The sequence below is a fragment of the Xyrauchen texanus genome, chromosome 36, assembly GCF_025860055.1.
Source record: "Xyrauchen texanus isolate HMW12.3.18 chromosome 36, RBS_HiC_50CHRs, whole genome shotgun sequence".
NCBI lineage: Eukaryota > Metazoa > Chordata > Actinopteri > Cypriniformes > Catostomidae > Xyrauchen > Xyrauchen texanus.
Window position 1 is genome coordinate 14060847 of NC_068311.1, and position 13501 is coordinate 14074347.

A 13501-nucleotide genomic window follows, 5' to 3' on the forward strand; every position below is an offset into this window, starting at 1 on the left:
TCTTTACAAACTTTTCTTTGTGCTTGAATTGATTTTATCAAAGTATATACATCTTTGCTTATCATTTTTCCAGCAAAAAAGCTTGATTTGTCTCTAAGAAATAATGTGACTGTTTGAACAGTTTTTTTTTGCCTTTGTTTTTTTTTCCCATAAATTTTATAATTTAATGTGCACCTGCAGGATTTAATCTGAGGGTACACACTCTGCCTAGAGGTCTGCATGGGCCTTAAAATGGCCCGACCCTATCCGGCCAAAAAAAGAAAAAGCGAGATGTAGTGCAAATGTCAAAGACATTCATCCAGCAAGTGTTTAAACAATGGGAAAACGGAACAGACGTGCGCAAAAACACATTCGGTATGAACGGTCCCTAACTCATCCCTTCGCACGTGTCTGTGAGTGAGAGCACGTACGCGAAACAAGTTCAAGTTCAAGTTTATTTTTTCATTAGTTTTTTTCATTAGAATTACAAACCTGTAATTCATTGTGTTTCAGACCTAATTAACATTATCTCTAGGGGTGTCCGGGGCATTTTTTCTGTTGCAAAAAACAACACCAAAGTGTTCAATTCTGGTGACTTTTAGATAAGCATTTATTTATTTTCTCGAGTATGAGTAGCATTCATGTAACTATTGGCTAAAGCATTTCTTCCAGTAAGTGTTCAGAACAGCACTAAAAAAGCAAAATGCACCACAACGAATATAGCAGGTGTCTTGAGATGCGTTTTTATAAGTTGAAGTTCTTTTTAAATTGACACAGCATCTAAAAATGCAGCGTGCCAGTGAGAGATGCTAAAAACACAATGAAACGTGATGCAGTTATCAAAAGACATCCATCTAGTAAATGTCTACATTGAAAACAATTGAAAAACAGTGTGAACGGCCACAAAAAAAACTGTCAGTTTAAACAGCCCCTTGCACATATGACACAGTATTAGTTGAAGTTTCTCAAATTTGCCTCCCAATAAAACAGCCTTTTGTTTCAGTTGACTGTAGGTAAATTGACACTGTATCCACGCTGTATTCGTACATATCCCGAACTGTTTTACTGTGCGAGAAACCACTCCAAATGATTCAGTGAGAGAGCGCTCTGAACGAATTGTACTGAACGAATTGATTCAGACCATTTTGCAAGCCCGTTTGGCCAACTTACTGAAAAGAACTGACTCAAAAGAATTATTAATTTGCAAATTGGGCATTGTTAGTTCTCTTAAACAGCCAACCGAAATACTGGACACACTTCATGATTGATGAAATATTCTGAGAGTAAATATTTCTCAGGTCAGTCGGATAGTTATGGGAAATCTGATTCTTTTCCACGAACTGGTTCTTTTGGATGATTCGTTTCAATGAACTGGTTCAAAAACCATCTGTAAAGGGGTTAAAGGGAAAGGAGGAGGCGAGAACTGCCTTGACATTATAAATAATAGTTTAATGAAGAAATAAACGAAAAACACACAAACATAAACACACAGAGCAGCTGCCTGTCATTCTCTCTCTCTCTCGAACTGTCGTCACCGGCCACCTTTATCCCTTGCGCGCCCCCATCAGGCTGATTGGGGACCAGCCTGGCCCCACCCTCCTCCACTCTACAACGTCACTATATATAATGCCAATACTCTGGTGCCGTAGAATACATGGACACATTCAATAAAGCCATATGTAAGGGCATATTTCTGATTATAACATTTATTTAATGAATTTATGATAATAAGGGTGTTTATTGTCATCAGTGTTTCATTCAGTGATCTTACAATACATCCAACATTAAAGTTTTGCACCTAAAGTATGCAATACTGACACTGATATACAAACGTGGATGTTCTACACATGTTTAAAGCATAAAAAGTGATTAAAATAATCAACTCACCTTTTTTTACAGAAACTACGATCCAGCTCATCACAACTTCAGATATAATGTGCATGCACAATACTCAATAGTAAAATTTGTTTACATCTATTGACTGAAACCTTTTCTCTCCCTCATTCAAGTCCTCGGTTCACGCATGCTCATCAGCTGCTCACTAATCAGCAGTTCTCAGTATTATGTCCGAAAGATGTGATTCTCAGTTCAGCGTACTGGTGAATTGCAAACTGCTGTGAATGACTCAATGTACTGTTGACTCGAGAAATGCTGTCCTCAGATCAGTGTACTGTTGACTCGAGAGATGTAGAATGGATCATCTTCATATGTTTATAAAACGGTAATAAAATTAAGTCAAAATTAAACATATTTCCAGCATGTTTTATTGTTACACTCTCTGTTAATCAGCAAAATACACCTGAAACATACATTTCGTCCCTTAATCACGCACATGCTCAATGTCAGCAGCTCATCGTTTCTCAGTATGTCGGACACCTCAGAAAGAGGCGATTCTCAGATCAGTGTACTATTGACTCGAAAACTGTTCCAAGCAACTCATTGTACTGTTGGCTCGAGAGCTGTTGTGACTCGAGCATTCAGTTCCAATTTGTGAACTAGTTGGAGCAGTTAATTGCAAAGAAGAGTTGGCAAAAGCAGATATTACCAGTTCTAGGATTATATTACTCCCAGTTATCGGCTCATTTTGATGCGGCGTGTCAGGCACATCCGAGAGACACGTTAAGATAGAGTAACTTGTGGATCAATGTTGACTCGAGACGTGAACTGTTTCAAACGATTCAATCAGATTTGGTGAACTAGTACATCTCGTTCACTAAAAAGAACCGGTTCAAAAGAATGATTAGTTCACAAACTGAACATCACTACAGTCGGATCGCTCATGGTACACGCAGGGCGGATGGCCGTACAGCTGCAGGCACCACTGATTTAATAGGTAGGCTATCTGTAAATCTTGTTCAGTTGATAAATTATGGTCAATGCTAATGAGGTTAAATCCATAAATAAACACATCGCGGGCAGGTTCATACGCAATACAATGGGGAAAAAATAGAAAAAGCCAGCACATTGTCATATAGCTTGCAAATATGTAACATTTTACAGGCATCCTATTAATTATCTGAAGATTCTTCCAGTTGCAAGTATAAATGTTACCATCATTATTTACACGATAAGTTTCACAAATGATGCTGGTGATGCGCTGTGAACTGAATCAGAGATTGTTAATGGTGGTGGACATCCTTCTCTTGGTGTGAACTTTACACTTAATTTTTTACCACAGATTGATGCACTGTAACACACAAGTTCCTATTCTGTCCAAATCAGCAGCCTTTATAAAAAAAAATGGCAGATAATGGCATATTGTGGAAAGTAGGAGAGGCAAGATGAAGATTTGAAATTGGCAAACAATTGGGATGACACAGAGGCGAAGCAACACAAATTCACTAAGGAAGTGTTGCAATGTGGGCCGACCCTGGCACACTTACTTGGCACATTGGTCTGCCAAGTTGTAGGATTTACCTCAAAGCCTGAGGGTTTTGACATGAAAAGACTTTATCGGCTAGAGAGGGCCCTATGGAGCGCTCTGGGGAGGTTGGCCTTGTTGTGGCAATGGAGAACAGGAAATGTAGGATGAATGGGAGAGAATAAGAGATGAAGACAAAGAGAAAGGAAGAGTGGTCCAAAAATCACAGCCAAGTCGCTGAAACAGATAGAGAAATAGAGAATGGGAGGAAGAAAACAATGATGTAAAACCATAGTGTGGAACAGCTGCCTCTGGCATCGGCAACAGCAGCAGCAGCAGAAGCGATGCAGTCACACCAATGTGAAGTGGCACACACACACACACACACACACACACACACACACACACACACACACACACACACACACATACACACACCCAGTGTGTAATTTGTCTATGATGGTGGGGATTTTCAACTGACTTCCATTGTTTTTATACTTAGCTAATGATATTTTCTATCATCTCACGTTATCCTTACCCTTAAACATAACATTTTTTGACTTTCATAATGATATTATTTAATAAGATTATTAAGCTGTTTTCCTTGTGGAGACATTTGGCTGGTCCCTACTATTTAGGTGATTTCAGGTTTTGCTATCTTTGTAGGGACATTGATTATTTTATTGACTAGGTATTGCCATCAAAACGGAAACATCCCATACTGCTGTTGAAAGGCAAAAATGAGTAACTAATAATTTTGTCAAAACTGAGTTATGGCCAAAATCCAGTCTCTGACCCTCACTGAGCAGTTTATTAGGAACACCAGTAAACCTACTTATTCATGTGATTATCTATTCAGCCAATCATGTGGCAGCAGTAAAGTGCATAAAAACATGATTTAGACCGTGGCATGATTGTTGGTGCCAGACAGGTTGTTTTGAGTATTTCTGTAACTGCTGAGCTCTTAGGATTTTCAAGCACACCGGTCTCTAGAGTTTACTCAGAATGGTGCAAACATCCAGTGAGTGCAGAGGTGTAGAACCCCCAATAATCAAAACATGCAAATGCTTCATGCTGCAACCCCCCAATGTTCAAGCTAAATGTTTGCCCTTCTGCCGACGGAAACAACTTGTTGATGAAAGAGGTCAACGGAGAATGGCCAAACTCAGATAACCACTCTGTAAAATTATAGTGTGCAGAATAGCATCTAAAAATTTACAAAATATCAAACCTTGAGGCGGATGGGCTACAACAGCAGAAGACCATGTCAGGGACTTTATTAGAACCATAGTGTAAACCGTAAAGTGCTCAGTGTGTGTAGAATATGATCTGTTATTTTAATGATGGGGTTGGCTTAACTATTCTCATATTCAGAGAAAACGGAGCATGACATTTGTAATTATAAAATCCACACTAAAACCAAGTAAATTTAAAGCCAGTTACTATGTTTTGTCTTTGCAGGGTAGCATAGACTTCTACTGTCTTTACATCGCTAATTATAATTAATATAGACAAACCCAAAACCTATCCTAAATTTGTTTTCTTTTTGCATTTTTACATTTATATAATATTATAGAACAATATTTTTTTTAATTTAATTTTAATTATGTATTTATGAATTGAGGAGAGTTTCCAAATTGAGCATGTCCCCAGATGTCCCCAAAAAGAGCTTTTGTTACAGCCAACTTCTAGGGACATCTTTATCCTCAAACAAAATCTAATTTACCATACAAACAATTGTGCACATAAACTTGATTAAAAAAACATAAACTTGATGCCCTAGATGAATGCATTATTATTTCACCCACTGTTTGACTCTCTTTCACTTAGAGCCTCAAATTTGTCCCTTAATTCTAAACACACACCTCAGTGCATGAAGAAGGCATGTGTGTATATAGAATAGGGCGTGCAAATGACTGTGGTCACCTCATCAATGTGGGGCTGCAGGTGTGTCTGCTCAGTGGAGACAAGCTTGTCTGTTGTACCAGGAGCACATGATCAAGTGGTCAGCAAATTGAAAACAGAAAATTGCTGCCACTTGTTTGAGCCATTGAAATGTGTGTGTGTGTGTGTGTGTGTGTGTGTGTGTGTGTGTGTGTGTGTGTGTGTGTGTGTGTGTGTGTGTGTGTGTGTGTGTGTGACATAAGTGGCTAGGTCACAATGGCCCAGTTTTCTTTTTTTTGTTTTGGTTTTTGATAATATAGTAAAATGGTTCAGGAAAAACATTCCCCTTTACTGTTCCCCATCTCTCAGAATAAATATAAACTTATGATCATATGATCTGTTCCAAGCTAAAATATTTTCCGTAGCAGCTGAAATGTCTTGAAGATTTGGGTTAATTAAAAACGGATGCATGCCTGCAGTTTTTCGTAATTAAAGTTCTTCAAAACTATATGAATTGTTCTGTTACAAGGTAAAAATACCAGGGGCAACCTTCCCTAATAGCCAAATAAAATGTTATATGCAAACTTAATGTGTTTACATGTGATTCATTATTTTAGTCCTGGGCAATGTGATGATCAATTAACTTACAATTGCTATATCCAGTATGGTCAACCATGGAGATAAACTTTCATTTCATTAATTTTATAGCATACAAAAATGCTTTTACCACATTATAAGGAGACTCCAGTCTTTTTAATTTGTTATACACAAGTCAAAAATTGTCGATGGCTGTAAAAAGTAATAAAGTAAATGAAGAGAATTACACCATGCTGTTGACCATTCACCAGGATCTACAAAAATGCTCTTTGAATTCTGAGCAGACAGATGCAAAATCAGATAAATTCCAAAGGATAGCTTGAAAAAAATGCTATTCCAATCCAAGCTGCAGTGGTAATAGTGTGTGAAGCATATAGCACACTCATTTAGCCTCCATACGTTTAATCACCAACATTTTCCAATTCATTTCCTAACCCTCTAATCCAAGCCACGCACAGCATGATAAACACTGAATATTTACTTATACATGAGGCTAAAGCATATTAATATCACTTCCATCCAGGAAGGATGGAAATTTTTATATCCATGGTTTGTATTTGTGCATTATGCATATTTATTTATTTTAAACAGATGATTTCATGTAGATTTATGACTAAATTTATTTAATCTTCTAAATGTGACTGCACATAAAACTGAATTAATATTTTTAAACACTATAATAATAATGTCTGCTTTAATAATAATAATAATAATAATAATAATAATAATAATAGCTACATAGATATATAACATCTATTCAAATATAATTTGAAAAGAAAATATATTTATTTAATGTGCTGTGTGATGCATTTGGGTAATGGAGGTTTGGAAGAGAGAGAGAGAGAGAGAGAGAGAGAGAGAGAGAGAGAGAGAGAGAGAGAGAGAGAAGGAAAGAGGGGGTTATGGGCATATGGAGAGTCAGGTTTTCTGTCAGCATTTTGTTACAGGAGTGGAAGGTGCCCCTCTCCATGGGGTGGAGGTACAGTGATCCCTCTCTGACACTCCTGTTGTGAAACACAGACATCTCACTCTCCCCCTTTGACCATATACAGAGGGCATTAATACTGCTTTGTGCAACAATTCTATAATGCTCTAAAACTGAGATGACAAACCATCACTCTTTATAAGAATACAAATATTCATTTTTAATTCCCTGCTCATACTTACATATGCCCACAACTATAAACATATAATATTAAAGCCACCATAAATGTAGTAACAGAATAGCTACAATATACACTCACTGACAACTATATTAGGAACACTATGGGCCTAATAAAGTGCCCGACATGGTCTTCTGCTGTTGTAGCACATCCATTCAACATGTTGTGCATTCTGAGATGATATTCTGCTCACTATAATTGTACAGAGTGGTTACCTGAATTACCATTGCCTTTCTGTCAACTCGAACCAGTCTGGCCATTCTGTATTGACCTCTCTCATCAACAAGAGTAAACTCTGGAGACTGTTGCATGTGAAAATCACAGGAGGTCAGCAGTTACAGAAATAAATCCTGATAAAGTGCTCAGTGGGTGTATTTTAGAACTATAGAATAAATAGAACAGCTTATATCTATCTATTTATTCTATTCATATAATATAACTATTGACTACTTCTTAAATGATGTTAAGTATAATAACTCTAGTTTATCCCCTAATTTAAACCCTTACCCTTTAAGCTGAAGTTTGTAACTTTTTAGAGTTAAATTACTTTCTCCTTTCCCATTTTAATATGCAGATACAACTATAAATAAGCCATTATGTGTTTCATTTCCCCAAACTATAAACTCTGTGGCCCTATAAAAATGTGTGTGTTTGTTTTGTGCAACCGTCCAACATTGACTGAACTAATGCTGTGAGTTTGGGACATGAATAAGTTTAATTTTGCAATTCCGTTCGGTGGTGCTACTGGCGCTGAATTCTTACACTTCAACTTTAACTGTTGTCTTTTTTATTTTTTTTTACCTGTGAAATACAACATTATTTTTATCTTTATAAATCTGTTTGGGAATATATGGCAATGGCAATATCATATCATTAACAACATTCAAAAAACAGTAGGCTTGGGATCAGTGCTTTTTGTTCTAAAATTAAACATTTATTTTCTATGAAGGTACATACATACTCAGCACAGGCTCACATACAGGCTCACATACTGTATCTCAAGGCTGCTCAAAAATCTGCAGCGCCTCTGAATGTAACTTGTATTGTTTTTATTAAATTCAACCCAAATCATTACCCAAATCATTACAAAAGGACAAATATGTAATTTAATTAACCATCACTGGATGATATATTGCATATATATTATCTTTCATATAGCCTACAAAATGTATTTTTGTGGTTTGACAGCTTGAATGAAACATCTTCAAAAATACATACAAAGAAATTGCATTATAATTTCTAATTGTTTAGTTTGCGCAGTTAAACCAGTTTCATACACCAACCTGCAAACTTATCAATGTCACTTTCATTTTTTTTTTTTTTTTTACTTTTGTGCGTATGCATCCTGTACAAGCATCTCTAAAATATCCGTCCTATGTTTTGATACCTGTGCCTTGTGACCTGCTTCATTAAATGTTATATCACCCCTTTGTGGTTTCCCAGTGCTATTATGCCAGACATTAACAGAAGCCCAACTGACTGAAATAGAAAGCATGCAAATTAGGTTCCTAATTTAAATGTTGGCTAATTTGAATATATCAATGCATAAATAATTTACAGATAAAATAATGTGCTGATCAATAATCGATATATCAATATATTTTGCCAAGACAGGTTTTATTATTCTTCACAAATCTCAGAAATAGTAACCGAAATAGACAGAATCATCCCCTTTAAACCAGACCATGAAGAACATCTTCGAACAATATTACACCTAGTCCCCTGTACCTATTTTATGTCTTTGCCTTTAACCACCTGCCATAAATAAAAATTAATTAAAAATGAGTACCATGCAGAATGAGACCCATAGATCTCGCAGTAAGAAGCCAGCACTTGCCTGTTTCCTTGATTGTCACACTTAGTGTGAATTATGTGGAACATGTGTTGAATTTACAAGATAACGGGCTGTAACCAGATCGCTATAGACGCCATTAGAAGTGAGTGTGATAGTCACGTTTACAGACAGGATTAATGTTGCATCCTTTCCCACTCCTGTCTTATGTGTTTTTATAATGCATGAATTTGGAACACAAAGAAACTAAAGTCATTAGAAATGTATAGCAGGCATACATATGTGAATTGTGAGGTGTTGTGGCCTTTCTGTACACACACAGATGCACATTACTTCATGGAGGCAACCTCTTATTGACTTCTTGATCTTTAATGAATCATAATTATTAAAGATTAACCTCAGCCCAAATCCTAACTATTAACTTTTCTACATTTGAAATAAGACATTATTTAATCCCTTTATGGAGCCGTTTTCATCATGAGTACCACAAGATTATTTCCCATCTTAGTAGGAACATTTAGGTTGGTAACACATTTACCCATGTGTTTACAGAGTCTCTAAATGAAGCGCACAGCAATAGCGTGGGGAATGAGTGATGAATCTCCAGTGAAAAGAGAAGGACCCATGTGTTTATGGTGAAGTCTCATTGTATTCTTGTATTTGAAAGAGGAAAAAAGTATAACCCTCCTTTCCCCAGTTGTGCCTGCTTAGTCAAAATGTATATACATCTTGACCACTGAATGTAAGCATGAACCTCATCAAAACTTTCTGATTTACATGTTACACACTGATAGTGATTAGCAGTATTTTTGTGATTGTGTGTGTAAGCAAGTTGCTATAATATAAGAGCATATGCACACAGGTCTTTTGTCTAGTGTGAAGGTGGAATCATACATTTGTATTTGGATGTTTCTGTGCCCTCTTTCAACCCCCACCTGCCACCCCCCAAAAACACTATTACTGACTCAATCTTCCTGTGGGGAAACAAACTTTATAAAATTCTCCATAACCCACCAAGCAGAACCTATTTTCCTCCCAATGCAATTAACTGCACCAACATTTACAATAATATGATTACAGCCACTTTGGAATAAGTCTGAGAGGGTGGGAAAACGAATATTAGGTATCAGCAAGGGGTTGATCGTGATGTTCGTATTTTCAGGAGACTTGCATTTTCTTTGAGCAAATAAAGAGCCACTAAATTCTCCTTAGGCAGTAAAACTCAATGCAGTGGAACCACGATAACAAACACACCAGCCACTTCGCCTTTCTCACCAGACTTTCTTTTTTTTTCTTCTTTGCTCTCAATCCGGGTTCTTCTCTCTTCCCACCTCCCTCAATTAATTAAGCCTTTCACGGGCATGTAATTAGGAACATTACCAAGTCATAAAATTGCCACCAGCCTCTAAATTATGTGCTGGCCCACAGCAATTTGTTAGTAATTCCTTTCTTGAAGATATTGACACAGTGAGGCCCAAAACATCAGGTGCCCACTGTGCCTTTCCACCTTGCATCCAGCAGAATTATTGCTGATGGTAAAGGTGATTGTTTCAAAAACGTGATCAGAAACATGGCAGGATTTTCTTGCCACAACATGGCATGGTTAAAAAAAAAAAGCTCTACAAATGCTCTAAAAACCAGCATAGCTTGTTATGCTTCAGCAAATGTTGTGTTTTCAATTGTGGTCCCCAACATGGGAAGGCTTTTTCACTAGCTTAACCAGCAAGACTTCTTAGAGGGATCCTGTTCTTACATTGAAAACCTGTAAACATACATTATAAATAGAGATTTTCAGACCTGGAAAAGTCAAGGAAATTAGTTATATTCAAAAAGTAATGTACAAGTCATAGGAATTTCTATGAAGATGCAATTTTTCTAGTTATGCTCAATTACTCTTAGTGAGTGAAATGGAGGATTACCAGACTGATTCAAGCTGACAGAAAGGCTACAGAAACTCAGATTACCAATCTGTACAATTGTAGAGAGTAGAATAGCATCTCAGAATGCACAACACGTCAAATCATGATGTGGAATGGCTACAAAAGCAGAAAACCATGTTGGGCACTTTATTAGGACCATAATGTTCCTAATATAGTGCTCAGTAAGTGTATATGAAATAAAATATATAGAAGCCTTAGCGAAGTGAAATGATGTTCACAGAGCAAACTAACAAGGAACTATGCTTCCCGGTCTGTTGCTCACTTCAACGTTGTGTTGAAGAAGCGACACTAGGGGTCTCTTTTGAGCGCCAAATATATCGCTGATCTATGAAAAAAGACCAATGAGAAGTTGGCGGACAGAATTTGCATGTCCCGCCCCCGGATATATGGGTATAAAGGTGGGGAAATGCGTCTGTTTCGTTCAGAAATTTTCTTCGAAGCCGATGGTCTTGCATGCAGTGAGCTGCGAGTCACACACATCTGTTCCTCTTACCTCTAGTCGATCTGCTGTTGGATCTCACATCAGCGGCTTTCTCCTTCTCTGCACAGCAGTGCAGTTTGCCCCTGGGCGCTTCGACAGCGCAAACTTAAAAGAGTTTAAAAGAGTGATTTTCTCTAAATGAGTATTTTCCTCTAAAAGAGCAATACACAGCGGTCTTGAACGTCCTTTTCAGGATGCGTCTTTATAAAGATGCCATTTCCACCCATGTGTAGTTTCTGGATGCGGTTGAGTGCTCTCCGCTTCAGACGGCCACAGGCGCTGTCTCGTGTGTCTGGGCTGCGATCACACCGAGTCAGCATTTGTGGATGGTTCATGTTCTCACTGTGACCACGTTGCGGTCGCGGCTTTCCTTCAACCGAAGGAACGCCACTTCAGCCGCCCCCCGTGTCGCTCCTTCTTCCCACAGGATTGAGGATGACGCGGCTGGCGATGGAGGCGATCTGGGGGTGGCAGCTGTCTCAGTTTCGCCGGGAAGGTCCCCGCGAACGTCCCGCCCCCCAGCATGCTCGTTGACTTCTGTCCGGGCTCGAGGTAACAGCGGCTCGCCTCACAGCCAGCCTGCCTATCCTCTAGAGCGTTCCGGCATCTGACACGGATGACTCTTCTGGGCTGCCGCCTTCGGGCCAGCACGCCCAGGCTGAGGCTGACGCCCAGATGTCTGACATGCTTGCCCGGGCCGCCACCAGCGTGGGGCTGGACTGGAACCCTCCGTCCTCCCCACAGCCATCGCGGTTGGATGATTGGTTCCTGGTCTGCGTGCTGCTCACAGTTACGCCCCCCCCCAGGTCCCTTTTTTCCCAGAGGTGCATGATTAGCTGACGACTGCATGGAGAGCACCCCTCTCTGCTCGTCACAAAGCCCCTCGCTCATCCCCTCTCACTACCCTCGACAGCGGAGTGGCCCACGGGTATACGGCGATTCCCCAGGTGGATAGGGTGGTTTCGTTCCAGCTATGCCCCGAGAACGCCGCCACATGGCGGGGTCACTCTGTGCTCCCCTTCAAGGCCTGTAGGACAATGTCGCCATTGACCGCCAAAGCCGACAGCGCCACCGGACAGGCCGCTTCCGCCCTGCATGACATGGCCCTCCTGCAAGTCCACCAGGCCAAGGCACTTAAAGATCTGTGCGAGGGTAGTCCTGATCCCGACGTGCTGCAGGAACTGCGCTCAGCAACCGACCTCGCCCTCAGGGCCACGAAGGCCACAGCGCAGTCCCTCGGGCAGGCGATGGCCACTCTCGTGGTTCAGGAACGTCATCGGTGGCTGAACTTGGTCGAGATGCGTGAGACGGACAAATGCAATTTGCAATGTGCAATCTGCACACAACTTGCACACAATTCGCGATGCTGTTTGCAAATGTTCATTGGAAATATGGTTTCGGAAAACGCCAAATCGTTGAATTATGTTGGCAACAATGGAATTTGCAACCATAGTTGAATAACGATGGTTTTGGGAACCCCTGGTTGACCAGTTTCATCAGCTAGACCAGTACAAAACCCACATAAACTTGCTTTGATCAGAATGGAAATTGTTAGCATGCTGGTTAAGCTGGTCCTTTCAGCAGAAAAAAAAAAACCTCACATATGTATTTATACTTTTGGGGGTTTGTTTTGGTTGGCTAATCTAAAAAGGATGGATCTAGGAAAATCTCATTACATTTATTCTAAATTGCATTTTAAGATTCAGCGTTCTTACGTTTGTAGTCATCACTGATTCACCAGAGAAATGAAGGGCATGGCAATTTGGACGACATAAGTCAAATTTGTTTTATCTGTGCAGTGACTCTTTCAATTTCATGTCTCTGGTAAACAACCTTTTCCAATGAGGCTTGAGAACCGGAGGACAATGAGCATCCCCATTGTGCCTCTTGCTCATAAAGGATTACAGAGTGAAGAAAGTGACAAATCCAAGCCTCATTCTCTGTCTGTTGATCCCGGCTTCCACCACATTGACCATAGACACTGAAAGAGGCAGATCAGGGAGACATGAAAAAAATCTGGAATGGTATTGAGTTTGTTTGAGCTGAACATGGCATACAAAGGTTAAAGGTATCAGTAGTGTAAAGCGCTGGGGTGATTGTAACACAAGAACGTAATCATAGGCTCTATCAGCTGAGCCATCCCTGACCCTGTCATAACCATATTCCATTGTTTCTGTTTACTGGCCAGGAGAGGAAAGCAAGATGAGAAAATAACCCAAAGGCTGGCAGTATTGATTCCTGTCCTCTCATTTTGAAACCAGATATTGATTTTCTTTCTTTTTTTAAATAGGAAAAAGTTCATTG